Below are 14422 nucleotides of genomic sequence, written 5' to 3'. Positions count from 1 at the left end.
TCGTTATACATCCCGCGATCTCTTCAGCAACTCTCCATTCCACGTGTCTCCTTCTGTTCTGTTTAGTGCACCATGTCTTTCGATGGTGTGTATCCTTATTCGCGCATGCGTTTGCAATTGTACCTCTGTATGTGTGTGTGTGTGTGTGTGTGTTTGTGTGTGCGCTCGCGCGCTCGCTTGTCTCTGTGTTTATATATGTATTTTGTGCGTATGTATATGGATTTGCTTATTAAGAACCTAATTAGAAATTACTATACAGTAAGTATGAAATAAAATCAGTGTCGAATTCTTCTTCCGTTTAACACCAACTTAAGTATTTTTCACTTGCGAATGGGTTGTCGTAATTAATCGTTTCTAATTAGTACAAGAATGATACCATATTTACGTTACTCTGGAAAAATATTATAATAAAATTGAAGATAAGGATATCTTTCCTAGATTCCTATACTACGTAATCTTTATCCTATCTTGAATTAAATAAGTTAATATTTACTCAAATGTTGTGTAACTGTAAGTTTGCACGTCACATTTCGTGAGGTGTATAGTTTGTTTTATATTTTAAGCAAAAGTTAATAAAACAGTACACACACACACATACACACACACACACACACACACACACACACACACACACACATACACAAACACACACACACACAAACACACACACATATTTATAAGTATGTATGTACGTATGTCTATTTCCTATCAAACCAAAGATTAAAATTTTAGTTCTTATGGAGGATAGGATAAATGCCGCCTAGCGAAACAGAACTGGGTTAAAACTTTTATATATTACAGTATATAATCATTAGAGCTTCTAGGCGAAAGCAAAAAAATAGTATTCAATACCTGATGTAGAGTTTAACACTTTCTGCGCTGCATACACACACATAATCACACATGCGTATTAATTGTTTTTGTTTACCATAATTTCATTTGAAATAGGTTGCCATATGTTGCAAGTTTTTTATCGGGTGTTCAGTGTCTGCCATTAAATTTAGGGACTCGACTTAATTTTGTTAATTAATTCTAACCATAATTATCTATCTATTTATCCATCCTTCTGTCTGTCTGTCTATCTGTCTGTCTGTCTGTCTGTCTGTCTGTCTGTCTGTCTGTCTGTCTGTCTGTCTGTCTATCTATCTATCTATCTATCTATCTATCTATCTCTCTGTCTGTCTAGTTGTCTGTCGGTCGTTCTATCAATCGAACTAGCTACCTACCAGTCTGTGTATCAGTTTGTATGTATGTATGTATGTATGTATGGATGTATGTATGTTTGTATGTATGTATGTATGCATATATGTGTGTGTGAATATGTGTATGTATGTATGTATGTATGTATGTAATGTATGTATGTAATGTATGTATGTAATGTATGTATGTATGCTGAATGCTTCTGGTAATAATGTATCTAGGAAAATACTCCGAGGTAAGACCTGAGTATTCACATTCTGGTCCTTCCAGCCGATGTTGTTTCGCCGAAAAGAAAACTGTTCTATATGAAAAGAGGCTGCACTTCTCTGCGCATTTCATTCACTATAATCGATTCTTGAGGCGATGAGAAATGGTGGAACATAAAGCATCATCCATTTGGAAGTATGTAAATTGAAAACCTGCTGGTAGGTAGCTTGGAATATTTGTCTCTTCTTTCCCCAATTATACGATAAAAGTATTAGACATTACATCTTATGATTGAGTAACCTTTTCCAAGGGCAGTACTTTTCCAAGGGTAGTACTTTTCCAAGGGTAATACTTTTCCAAGGGTAATACTTTTCCTCTCTTAATAAGAACGCACTTCGATTAGTTGGTACAAACATTACTCGCCTAATTCTGGAATTGCAGACTTGTGGCTGGTGTTTCTCTGCTTTTATAACGTTCTAAGAAGTATTAGCACTTAGCCACCATTTGAGTTCCACCGTGCATGTAGTATTAAGTTGACTTAATAATGTTTATTAAGTTCGCTGCAGAAATACGACACCTGGGTCCGTTTTCACGATGTGGCATCTTGGGAAAGTGTCTTTTATCGCGTCTTCAGGTCCACTGTATACTTATAAGTGAAATTGAGTTGACAGAAACTCTGCAGAGGCTCATCGGATCACTTGTAATTGTAATCTATCAATTCAGTTTCATAACACACTGCCGCGCTAATACTGGCTGAGGATTACGTTGAACTCACCTTAACATAAAATACACAGTTGACAAACCTTCTTTATGGTCGGTAAATATAAGATGGCCCCACCAAGATGAATTGAAGAGAGCTGCTATCAAGAGAAACAGGATTTTGTATAACTGCCATGTGTTTTTTGGAGTTTCAGAGCAATGACATATATTGTCATCGACTTAAATCTGTCCGTAATAAATATGGGAATATTGAACAATTAAAATTATATTTTCTGTAATGTTAAGTTAAACATTTGCTTATGTATCTTGGAGAGTTGGGGTAACTTTAAGGTAATTTGACAGAGGGAGGTATACTATCACAGAATCATTTTAGGTTTTGATCTGCTAGAAATAGCTGCCAAAATTCTTCAAATCATACCTGCCACCTTAAAAGTGATATACTGAATAACATTGTCTTAGATACACAAACTTTGAAATAGCAAATGGAATAATCATTGTTCGAATATTTTTTTTTATCAAATATCTGTTCGATGCAGACTGAACAAGAAGTAATCAACAACAACGACGATTTGCGTCGCATTCATATATTATGATTAGACTCACAAATAAGGGTGCACTCCCAACGACAGGAAAACTATCCTTATTACTTAATTTTAATGTTTATCATGATAAGCAGATCGATAAAAGGTTTACAAAGTTCACTAGCAACAGCTCAAGTCGACATGAATAAGAAAATGACACAACATTTCAGACGAATTCAATGCGATAGATATTTACACTGCACTGAAATCACTGGCTTGGTTTTGGTCTTAAATAAGTAATTGGATTAGAGGACCAGCCCGATATCTAAAACTTCAAACGGGATTTTCTATCCAATATTAAATATAGTACCGAGGATGTTTGTTTCTAGATTTCCCTGATTTGATATTCTAATAATAATAATAATGTCAATAGAAATATTAATAACCGAGAAAACTTTAAAAAGAAAAAAACACCTAAGGTGAGAATTAGGAACTTATTATTATTATCATTAATAATAATAATAATAATAATAATAATAATAATAATAATAATAATAATAGAAAAAAGATGGTATAAACACACGCCAGAAAAGGTCACAGAAAACGAGAAAACAACCATACTCTGGGATATACCAATACACACAGATAGAGAAATTAAGGAAAATAGACCAGATATAGTTGTCAAAGATCATGAAGAAAAAAAATGCTTTCTAATTGATGTATCAATACCAGCAGATGACAACGTTTCTCTAAAAGAAATGGAAAAACTTTCAAAATACAAAGACCTGGAAATAGAGGTAACTCGAATGTGGAATCTAAAAACAGAAACAATTCCTATTATAGTAGGTGCCTTAGGTATAATAAAAAAATATTCAGACAAATACATAACAAAAACACCAGGACTTACAAATATATATAACATACAGAAAATTGCACTACTGGGCACTGCACACATCCTACGCAAAACCCTTTCAATACAGTAACCATAAGAGCACCACAGCAAACCACAGCACATACCCAAGGCGCACAGAGCTGCGCTCGGTAGTGAAATGAAAGCACGTTATAAAAATAAAACTACTGAACAATGATAATAATAATAGTTATTATGTACATTGCTTTGTCTTGGTATAAAAGATGGGCTACAGCAAATATTCTGCTCAATACCTCAGATTTGCTTGTCAGTTGTTTGACCATAACCAGTTGAACATGTCCCTTGGTGGCTGACGATATGTGCATCTCTGATCATCAGCAGAAGTAATGGGGGGAGCGTCATAGCCATGTGTTGAGAGGAAATCTTTGGGGTTTGAATAATTCACCTTTGGAAACATGGGTGTTTTGCTCAACATCCTTAAGCAAACCTTATTCAGGGACCTTTTGAGCTACTCGACCTGACGAAAATTCTAACTGGGCCCCACCTGCGAGATCATGCGCTGTTTATCTTGATATGAGATCACCGTGTCGCGCACATATGGTTGTGATGCATGTGCCTGGTGTACTCTTATCAGACGGGTAGTTATGATGGGTATATTGAGCTTCGCATATTTTATCCCAGTGTCACTTTGATGGCATACACTGAGAAAAAAATAATGATAATAATAATAATAATAATAATAATAATAATAATAATAATAATAATAATAATAAGAAGAAGAAGAAGAAGAAGAAGAAGAAGCAATATTAAGAAAAGGTGATAATGATGAAGATGACGATGATGATGATAATGATGATGATGATGATGATGATGATGATGATGATGATGATGATGATGATGATGATAATGATGATGCAACTGCTGCTGGTGGTGATGATGGCAAAACCTCCAGTAAAAAAATAATTAGCAGAATATATGAAAAACTTGAAGAAAATATGAATATTGGGAATAAGCAATTACACTAAATACAGACTTTGAGATACTGTGAAATTAATGAATCAGACAGACAACATTATGTACACATAAAAGCAAATATCAGGAACGATTATTATAGACGCTTTATAATAATACTTAAAACAGAGCTAAATGTAAGAAATCACGGTAATAGGCATTAATACTTTAGCTATCTCAGAAATATGTTATAATTATATTCTCAAATGGGCGCTAAATAAATTAACTGGGTTAGACATGAAAAATCAAGCAAAATAACAACTGCATTTAGAATATGGCAGACCAAATCTGACACGCAAAGATTATATTTATCAGGAATACCGCAAAAAATGTTATAAAATATATTTACCATGAATGCGTAAAATATATAAAATATTCACGCTTGAATCATAAAAATATTGGTAATAAAAATGAAAAAGTAATAGATATAACAGCAAAATGAAAATAACAAAAAGAAACAATGTCTTTTACCTTCAAGAAAACTAACAAATACAAAACAAAGGTTCAAATAATAGATAGTTCTGAAGAGAAATGAAGTAGGATACAAATTGTAAAAGGATAAAAAAAAATTAAAAAAAAAGAATAGAAAAATAGCTAAGTCGATGTTTTGTATTATGAAGCTAAAATGAGAGCTACAAACGTTCCTTATTGACCAATAAAAAAGTAAATGAAGTGCAGAGGGCATAAGTTTGACTGAATAAGAGAAGATCAAATCCTTTCTACAAGAAACCACCAATAATGTATAAGCCTTTTTACGATAGACACAAGACCCAAAATTTGGGGTCAAGGGACTAGTCGATTATATCGACCGCAGTATTCAACTGGTGCTTATTTCATCAACCCCAAATGAATGAAAGGCAAAATCGACCTCGTCGGATTTTGAACCCAGAACGTAAAGATGGACGAAATACCGCTGAGCCTTTTGTCCGGCGTGTTGACGATTGTAGCATTTCACTGTCTTCACCAATGGTATATAGTACAGTAACATAGATAGGATGAATCTCGATCATAATTTCCGAACATGAGTGTACAGTTTTGCGATCAACTGAACAACAAGGCTCATTATATTAGCGTGTAAACAGTTAACTATTCTAGAAACACATGTACTTATAGTATAATTATCAAATGGAATTACGTGGTACGTGTGACATGGACTTCTATAGTTTCTTTGGAACCAATTTTATTAACATCGAATGGGTCAACCTGGAGCCACAAAAAATGATACTTGCTGAAGTTATAATGAAGCGGAAACGAAACCTAGATTTCAAAGCAAACCTTTTTAACTAATTGGCCATACTGCACCTGATGTAGTGTGCACAGCACCTAGGTTTCCCAGGTGGTCACTCATCTAAGTACTAATCTGGTTCGGCGTTGATAAACTTCTGTAACCGAATTACAACCACAATGTTCAACTGATATGGATATAAGCGAAGCAGAGTAGATTAAGGACCAGCATAATATGTGGAAATTCAGAAGACACAATTCCTCACCATGTCCCTGCATGTCAGTTGGAACATAAACTTCATTTTAAGCAAGTATTATGAAAATGTGACAAGAAAGAGGCGGCAGAAAGATAAACTACAAAAGATCTAGGGAATGTTAATGTAATCTTACTATGGGATATATCAATACACATAAACAGGGAAGATCAAGTCTTATGAACAGAATGGTGTCAAGAGCAATCCCGAAAGCATATGTTACCTGGCTGAAGTATGAATCCACTCAACTATGGATACATTACTCAAGAATAAAAATTTAGAAATAAAAATAGCTAGAAAATGAAGATTGGAAAGAAAACCGTCTATAATAATCAAGTGTTGGGAAATGCAGAAAAGATCTGCAGACAAATTCATTAACCAAACTCTAGGGCATAAAAATATGCAAATCACTATTAAACATTCCGTATAAATTATATAGGTTACTTTAATAGAATAGAATATAAAAAGCCAACAGAAAATATAAAGAGAAACACTGCACATTCAATTAGTATACAGATATACACGAAGAAAAATGCTGCATATTTCATTAGTATACAGCGGATACTGTCTGTTCGAATACACGTTCACTCACCTCTGCATGCTCTACATGCCCCATCTTTCCAAATAAACATGTTTACTAATTCCTGCTGCGTTTCATGAAATTTGCTAAGGTAACCACTAATGTAGTCATTCGTATTTGGTGCCTCAAACAGTACATGACATTCATTTGCGTTTCCAAACCGGAAACTACTCCTGGTAGATTACGACACCAAATATCTTTGGAAATACAGCACAATAGCACACCAGTAGATCCGCCGAAAAATCCTGTGTGCATCGTCATCGTCCCGTAAAACATTCTCAACATATTGCTGCTCATAACCACCATAAAAGCTCTATAGAATGCAAGGCTGGATTGGTTGATATGGGGATGTAAACGTCTAGCACAATTTCATTCGTTATGTCAAATTTCTATTTTCAGCGTACGCTTCATACACAACTGCAGCTCAATCAAACTGACAAGTGAGGGAAATGCGTGTCTTAAACGTGACAACCAGACCTGCTCATCGTCTAGAAATATCTACACGTTGTCGCAACTGCTACATGCATGGGATCTGTGGAAAGGCTATTAGAGACGGGTATCCTAAACACTTGGAATCAACCACTTTCAAAGACTCGTAAGTGATGATGTTCCTGTCTGACAAGATGTTGTTTGCAGTAAAGCACAATGTCAGTCGGTACTACTTCAGCACATCATATGAGATATTCGCTACACCCGCTCAACATTTCACAGATAGATTCCTTTCAGCTGTTTCTGTGACATTTGCTATATCACTAGTAATGATTAATATGCTTTTCCTCTCCTGCGAGTACTAATCATATATCGCATATTTTAACGGGACACTCAAAATCCAAAGACAGACACCAACCAGCAAGTTCTGAGTCGCCAGCCCGCCGATTAACGGCGATTGTTAGAAATATACGTTTATCCTATATTCAAACGCACAATAGTCAATTAATTAATATTTCCTTACAGCAGGTAAAAGTCAATTTAAGGCAAACTAAGATTTATAAATCATCGTTACACTTGGCTGACCTTAGAAGTCACATTGATCTAATTTTATAAATGCTTTTTATAACTGAAACACGGATTATGGTGACAAAGAAACTTATTACACTCCTTAACAATGGCTTCATATTATCTTGCAGTTTTGCGACAGAACTATATGTGTGAATCTGTTATAGTACCTCAACTGATTCATATGTAAATTCCGTAATGCCCCTTTGGCCCTGAAGATATTTCTCTCAAAACCTTAAAAATGCAAAGTTATCTTATTTTATATATTTTGTAATTTGTATTGAGTATAAATTGAAACGATTGTAGGCAAGGTTAGTTAATTAAAAATTAATTTATATGTATTATATCTCTCTCTACATTCTTACTTAATAATAGTTCACACGCACACACACACACATACACACACATATAAGTCTGTATGTATATCATTTAATAAACATAGGATTCAAATGCCACCTACTAGAAGTTTTGTGCTAGGCTGGATATGGGAATCATGCGAGCTTGTATTAACGTGTCATGTACTATCTTGCAACACCTTAAACTCAAATTGAATATGGCTGATGGTTTGCTGAAAAATTAAACAGCACTCTATAGATGCTCTTCCGATTATTGTAATATCAAAGCGTTAAAGTTATAGTAGCTCACATTTAAAGCCTGGATTTATTAAATTATATTTATCGCTTGCTGGACGGAGAACTCTTTTGTTGATTCTACCAATATATAACTTAGATCTAGGTTCAAACGCATTCCAGTCATTACTAAATCGATATTCCTAAGAGTTCGCTATTTAAATCGCCTGACTCTTTTCAAAATAGAAGGGTGTAATTTGTGGGATTTTGATAGCTATTCTTACCAGACCTGGTAAACACAAAGTGGATTTCCTACGGCAGTTCTTTCAAAGTGAGCGGTAAGTGGATTGTAAGATCGTAATACAAGAAAGAAATGGCCATGTGCCAACTAAATGGCTACGTGTCAAGACTGGTGGCAGATTATCTCTTCAGTAAAATAATATTCACTGACCAATATGTGTAAATGTTTACATACCTATGTGTGCATGCGTTACACATTTTCGCGTTACATTTCTCTGATTCTACCTCAGGCAAAACAATTTAGATTTATGAAGCAGAAATGAGAAAAATGATAATAGAGATTTAAAGGAAATTAATTATCCAATGAACATTGTGTAAAAAGTCACATATTTTTCCTCTAGTTCTTAGAGGAAATTCTGTACTCTATATCACAAAATAATGCATACGTGTTCTATAGTTAGGCATAAAGCCAGGTTTGTGCTGGAAAGAAGTATAGTCGCTTAATTTTACTGGTTCTTGTTTCATTGATTTCGGAGCAAGGGTAATTAAGCTTAGCACTTGCGATATTTCGACTCAAACTTAATGGGTTGAAAATATACACTGAAACGAAATTTGTTCTCAATTACCTCCACTAGCCCAATTTATGCATCTATATTCATAGACTTTTTATATATTCTCTAACTATTGTATGAGGCAATACTGCATATTCTTGGGATAAGAATTTGATATAATTGATGGACGGAAATTGCAATTAGAGAATTACTTGTAATAGTTTTTCGCAGACATGAAAAGAATTCATAAATACAGAACCATAACAGATTGAGACTCTGTATCAGTCATATCTTTATAAAAATTATAACAGTTAGTGGTACAAATGCATGCAAAAATTCATGCCTTCTTTCATATTCGGTTTTCAGAGAAGAAATCAATCTGAAACTACTACTTCAATATTCTTTACAATTTAAAGCATCACTCGCATCCAAATACAACTACTGTAACGTAATGTAAAATACTCCAGGACCACACCCACACACACACTCGCATGCACACACACACACACACACACACACACACACACACATACACACACACACACACACACACGCACACACACACACACACACATACGCACACATTAGCCGTCTGAGAAATTTTCAAAAGCTTTATAAATATTTGTGCATTAAATATAAATTTGTGTATTTACACATATTTTTGCATAGACATATTGGATAATTTATGTATAATTTATATAAATACACATTATTTGATGTATTTAATAATAAAATATATAAATTCATATAAATTTTCTAAGTGCTTATTCACAAAGCATTTAATTATTTGCTCAGAAAGCTAATTTGTTTTAACTTGTAGTGCGCCCTTTGTAATCCTCCTAAATAACTTACGCATTATTTTTAATAAATGGCATCACTCAATACTCATTAATGGAAATGATTTACAACAAAATATCTGATGCCATTCAGTGCAATTCGCTAATAAACTATTATTAAGCAGTAATGGTGTGACTGTAGAACAATTATTTGGAAGAACTTTGTTGCGGATTTCTTTAGATTTCTTGTTTATAGTCAAGCATATAGGGAAGTTTTATGCAGTCATTTTGCCTGCTAGAAACTATATATATCTTGTGTACCCATATCTTGCAGAGTATTTGAAAAAAGAATGCCTCTGCATATTATATGTTGTAATTATAATATTCTTTTCATTCCTGCACACATATATTATTTACTTTAATATAGTGATTCACACTAATTTTCGCAGTACTTATACTTTTTGTAAGGAGATCTAATAAGGTCGAAAGATGTTCAGGGTTGTTTCTCTTACTTAACAGATATAATTTTAGTCATTGAACTAATGTTTACTTTTCCTTACTTTTTCCCAGTCAGTGACATAGATGATAACTTTAACTTTATTGTTATTTTTTGTACAGGTGACGTTTAAAGGCATTGGGACATAGTAACTAATATCATATAACCACATAAAAATCTCAGGTTATTCTTTTGCAGAAGTATTTTGTGAATGACCGAATAAATTTCATCATGTAACTGGTTATTATGAACATCATTCAATTCAGATTCAAAGAAAAGACTTTTATTCTGAAATAACTATTAGATATGAAAAACATCGACTAAGAAAATAAAAAAGTCAAAATATATTCATTGTTTAGACTCTTGAAGTAGAAATTCTACAACCTGATCACGTTCTACATTAATTACCTGGATATGTATGCTGAGGTTAGTGTTCAATGCTGTAAGCATAGATAATGCTTATTCAAAAGATATAAACGATAAAATGTTTATTCAGTGAGAAAACTATAGTCCCATCGAATTCAAAATGTAGACGCGTACGATTATAGTTTACACACACACACACACACACACACACACACACACACACACACACACACACACACACACAAAACACACACACACACACATATGTATACCTGTGATACATAAAAGGTGTTTACATGAACACATTAGAGTAGTCAACACGGGTATAGAGTGAAACAAGAATACCATAAGATCCGTTATAAAAAAAAAAAACATCTTTACTTCTAGTTCTACATTTCTTGAAAACAAATCAAATCTTGAAATAATCCAAATAACTAATTACTTAAGACCAGAACGTATGTGAAGTGACTTTCGGTTTTGCATGCTTCATCAAAAATTTTCAAAGGGCATCTACTTATTGCATTTAAATAATATATTTGAAAGCAGGAGATTAATAATGGAATATTGATAAACGATTCAAAACCTAAGAGGAATAGTGAAAGATACAGAAAAATTAAATTGGAAATTGGTAAAAAATGTAGAGACGCAAAGTGGAAGTACGATTGAAACAACTTAATGTTTAAATTTGTTTTATGCAATACAGATGTCATTTATTGGCAAGATTCGGCTTGAGAAAGGTAACTTCTTCAAATATGATCCGCACTGCGTTACAACTCTTTGTAAGAGACAAGTGTTTATGATTCTGTATGTGCAGTGAACCTCAATTAATTTTGTTGGTTTACGTATTACATCATTTTTCATGTTGGGAATATTGCTTGAATTCAGATTTATTAAACAGTATTTGTCATTATTCTCCACGTCAGCAGAGATTGAGGAGAACTATGACCAAAGCATTGCAGCTGTAACCTTCCATTCTTTCTGGGATTATATCTAGAACTACATTATCAAATAGTTTATTTCTTACTTAAGACGGCAGGTGTGTGATTTGAGTGAGAATGAGATTTGAGAGGGCTTCAGTTAAAAAAAAACATTCAGTATCGATTTGGTTGAAGAGAATTCTGCTTCGTATATGTTCACGTATCAATTCATTTTATTCTTTCAATTAGGCAGGCATGATGGAAAATATGTAAATTGACGCTGGAGTATCATCTGGCACACACCCATTTTTCATTTTAACATTTACTCTAAAATTTCTAGCCCTAACAGATAAATATTTAACCACTCTATCACCGTGAAAGTTATTTAATATGAACAAAGGACAAGGGAGTTAGTGCCATACTCCCAACACAAACGTTCTGCAATATATAAGGCAAAAAATGTAACTATGGCTAATCCCATATGCAAAAAATAAATTGTATGCATGTATATATGTAATTATTCAGTTTATTTCAAGTTTTCTTGCCTATAGAGAAAGAACTGGTTTCTAACCTAGATCCAAGGTTCCTTCATTGGAATTTCAACATCAACAACAGGGTATGTATGTATGTATGTATGTATGTATGTATGTATGTATGTATGTATGTATGTATGTATGTGTGTATATATGTATGTATGTATGCATGTATGTATGTATGTGTGTATATATGTATGTATGTATGTATGTATGTATGTACGCATGTATGTGCAGATTCGTATGTTTTATGTATGTATTCCCATGCATATAGTTACTTATCTAAACATGCTAAGATATATTTAAGTGACAAACTTCTCGATAATTTTACAGATTTTTACGGTTACAGTGATGGAGTGGATCTGTAGTCTGCGAATTAGCGTTCTCCTTTCTGGTTTTGAGAAGCCTAATTTCTCAAGATTGGTATTATACATCAAGTTCTAGCATGCAATTGGCTGATAGTTTTTTGCCATGTGGTTCTGCATTTCGGGATCAATTTTGTCTCTACCAGAGCTAACCAGTGTAGTATGCTACTGTTCTCAATGAAAGCTTGCTGGTACAGATTGATAAGATATGGTCGGTAGAATGTTAGCTTCTTGTACCAATACCCAACAATCAAGTCTCTCCCAGGTGTATGTATGTATGTATGTATGTATGAATGCACCTATCTCTCTTTCTCTCTCTCTCTATATATATATGTATGTGTGTGTATATATATACATACTCCCTCGCATAAGCATACTACACCATACAGACACGCTCGCGCACACACACACATACTCATAGTTCGTAATCAATTATATACACAATATTCGATAATATAAATAAAGAATATTCCTTCTACATCAAATGCATAAGTTTCTAACATCTGTCGTACCCTCGTCAACGAGTAAATTGATATAGCCTATATATAAAGTCTATTAATATATGCACCTTGGCCTGTTCCGCGATGTTGATAAAAAAATGGACGGCATATCACATTCAGGGACTATTCCTATTCATCGGCGAATAATGTATGAGTGAAGAAGCTCGAATATGTCAGATATGGGCAGCAATCATGAAAGTCCTTTCCTGATACATCACCTAATGTACGTTTACTTTGCTCAATCCGTAAAATAAGCTTCTAATAAATAAAAAGGGAGTGTAGTTCGAATATTTTTAAAACAAGTCCTTTCTTAGCCATTAGTGACGAAGAACAGCAAAATTCGTGCAGAGACCAAGTCACTTTCCCTCACTGATAAAAAATATTCCAGCTGTCAGATACATAAGGTTTTGTGGTAAAATTGTTTTATATTTTAACATTTGCGTGTTGAAGTGTATTAAACTGCATTATTATTGTTATCATGACTTTACTTCATCCAGGTATATAGTTATCATAATGTGAATATATTAGGAGATATATTGAGAAATACGTATACTTATGTAGAAAGACAGGTATATAGTTATCATAATGTGAATATATTAGGAGATATATTGAGAAATACGTATACTTATGTAGAAAGACAGATGGGGTATGGAAGTGGAGAGAATGTATTGGAATTTTAGATAACCACTTATATCTATCTGTGCGTTTGTCTGCATGTGCATGAGAGTATATACCCATTTAATTTTTTTTTGTATATGCATAAAAAGATATATGTATGTACGTATGTATGTATGTATGTATGTATGTATGTATGTATGTCATTATTCAGTTTTATTTCAAAATTTCTTGCCAATAAAGGAAGAGCCGGTTTCTAACCTAGATCCATTGGAATTTCAACATCAACAAGGTATTATGCATGTATGTATATATGTATGTGTGTATGTATGTATGTATGTATGTATGTATGTATGTATACATCTGTGCATATATATTATATAGAAGTGTATGTGTATGAGAGGGCATATATATGTGTATGTTTATATGTACGTATGTGTTCATACTTTTATTTTCTGTACGATGACAACTGTATATTATTAAATCTACAAGACTTTGTTTATTGAGATATTATACACAAACATACGCATATACATATATAATGTCTCATTTATGCTGTGTGTGTACGTGTGTATCTGTGTATGCGTATAAATATATACACACTGACAAAGACAGAAAGGGGGATGAGACAGATTGATAGAAATAGATAGATATTGGATTTTATTCGTTTGCCATAAATCGCAACTCACTGGACCATATTTTATATAATCTCTTAAATAAATTAATATAAACACGTAGCTTATTAATCTTTTTATGTTAATATGTCATGGCAAACTGTGCATCTGCAGAACATTTGATTCGAATATTTTCTTGTATCTCCGTTGAATACTTGCTATTTTAATGTCGTTTTATTGAACACATAACACATGCATATTAACTTTAGTTGAATGTTCCATCGTTCTCGACGATG

The 14422-nt window shown here is 33.4% G+C and overlaps 1 protein-coding gene across 6 annotated transcripts in view; it reads left to right on the top strand.

Moving 5' to 3' along the window:
• LOC106869499 (small conductance calcium-activated potassium channel protein 2) overlaps positions 1-14422 on the top strand; it is a 111897-nt gene that overhangs the window by 24107 nt on the left and 73368 nt on the right. Inside the window, exon 1 of one of the 6 annotated variants that reach the window (XM_052966196.1) lies at positions 1606-1625. The exons of the other annotated variants lie outside the window; for them this stretch is intronic. The gene's annotated coding sequence lies outside the window, so the exon portion shown is untranslated. Of the gene's footprint in view, positions 1-1605; positions 1626-14422 lie in introns of those variants that run through there. 6 annotated transcript variants of the gene reach the window in all.

Source organism: Octopus bimaculoides, chromosome 3 (genome assembly GCF_046866305.1).
Source record: "Octopus bimaculoides isolate indiv1 chromosome 3, ASM4686630v1, whole genome shotgun sequence".
NCBI classification, from domain to species: domain Eukaryota; kingdom Metazoa; phylum Mollusca; class Cephalopoda; order Octopoda; family Octopodidae; genus Octopus; species Octopus bimaculoides.
This window is presented reverse-complemented; position numbering and strand designations above follow the sequence as displayed.